We start from the raw sequence: 1,674 nt of genomic DNA, 5'->3' as shown, positions 1-1,674 counted from the left end.
GGTTCAGGTCCGGCTCGGTCCGGGCCGCGGGGCGGTCGGTGGTTGTTGTTGTGACCGGATGAGTGCAGAGCGGAGAGCGCGTGGCGGAGTTAGACCACTGTGATGGAGAGACAGAAAGAGAGAGAGAGAGAGTGAGAGAAATGTAATACCTGTGTGTTGGACCGTCCCCTCTCGCTCTCTCAGAGCAGTTCCGGGTCGGAGGGAAAGGAGGAGAAAATAGAAACACATCTGACACGGCCTCGGTAACCAGAGAGAGAGAGAGAGAGAGAGAGAGAGAGAGAGAGAGAGAGAGAGAGAGAGAGAGAGAAAGAGAGAGAAAGAGAGAGAGTGTTTGTGTGTGTTACGTTCACGTGATGTCAACTACACTGTAAATATCGCTGCCTGTAACTGAACACACAACTCACCTCCGCCTCCTAGTGGTGATGACACACAACAACAACAACAACAACAACAATAATAATAATAACAATCCTAATAATAATAAATGTAGGTAACGTGATGTATGACGGATGCATCTGCTGATTATTGATTATCGGTGTTGGATCAGTCTGATCAGTGTGACTGAAATATTTGGTGTTTAACATCAACACTGACTGAAGTGGTTGATCAGTTATCAGCAGTCTCTGATTACTTTCTGATCATTAACTGATAATCAATGAATCATCTCAGTAATCTGAAGTGAATCTGACTGAGCTGTGAGCTGCAGTACTAGTACACAGCAGAGAGTAAAGTGAAGTACAAGTACCTGAACCTGGGACTGCAGTGACTCTCCTCCATGATGCTGGAACACACGCGACAGTAACACGTTGTCATCTACAGTCACTCCAGCAGGTGGCGCCAAACACAACAACGACTCACACTGATCACATATATATATACCGCAGTAAAACCACATTTAAACTACATTTATACTACAGTAAAACTACATATTTATACCACATTTAAATCACATTAAAACATTAAATCTAAAACTATTAAAAAAAACCCTGTCACACTCTGTCATGTGTAACATGTACAAAAGGACAAAGGAGGATAATTACTACTACTAATACTACTAATACTACCATTACAAAAACTCATACTATAAATAGAACTACTATTAATACTACTGGAACAATAACTTACACTGATGACACTAACTATAATAATACAAATACTACTATAACAATTACTACTATGAACCTTCCATTACTACTGAGTTACAAGTATTACTACCTGTAATGATACCACTACTACAATTATACTTCTAGACTTACTGTTACTACTACAACTAATAAAACTGCTTCAAGCACTAGGATTGTGTGTATATACTATAATATTAATATACTATGACTAGTACTATACTAGAATACTAGTATTGTTAATGCTACTACAATACTAGTACTATTAACATTACTACTAGAAATACTGATAAAATAATACACTACCAATACTACCAGGAGTACCACTACTGAAAGTATTAGACTCATGAAATATTTACAAATACTAATACTTATAATACTATTATTAATATTAATACTAATACAAAGACAAGTATCAATACTGCTGCTAACTACTACTATTATTAATACTACTACTACTACATGTATAATGCACTATGTACTATGACTAATAATAATAGACACAAATAAGGAAATCAAAATTAAACAACTTAAACGTGCACGCTCACATGCG

Source organism: Seriola lalandi, unplaced genomic scaffold, assembly GCF_002814215.2.
Source record: "Seriola lalandi dorsalis isolate HSWRI2012SDOR001 ecotype SW California unplaced genomic scaffold, Sedor1 jcf7180002051651, whole genome shotgun sequence".
Lineage (NCBI taxonomy): Eukaryota > Metazoa > Chordata > Actinopteri > Carangiformes > Carangidae > Seriola > Seriola lalandi.
The sequence above is the reverse complement of the archived record's forward strand: the minus strand, read 5'-3'. Positions refer to the sequence as shown.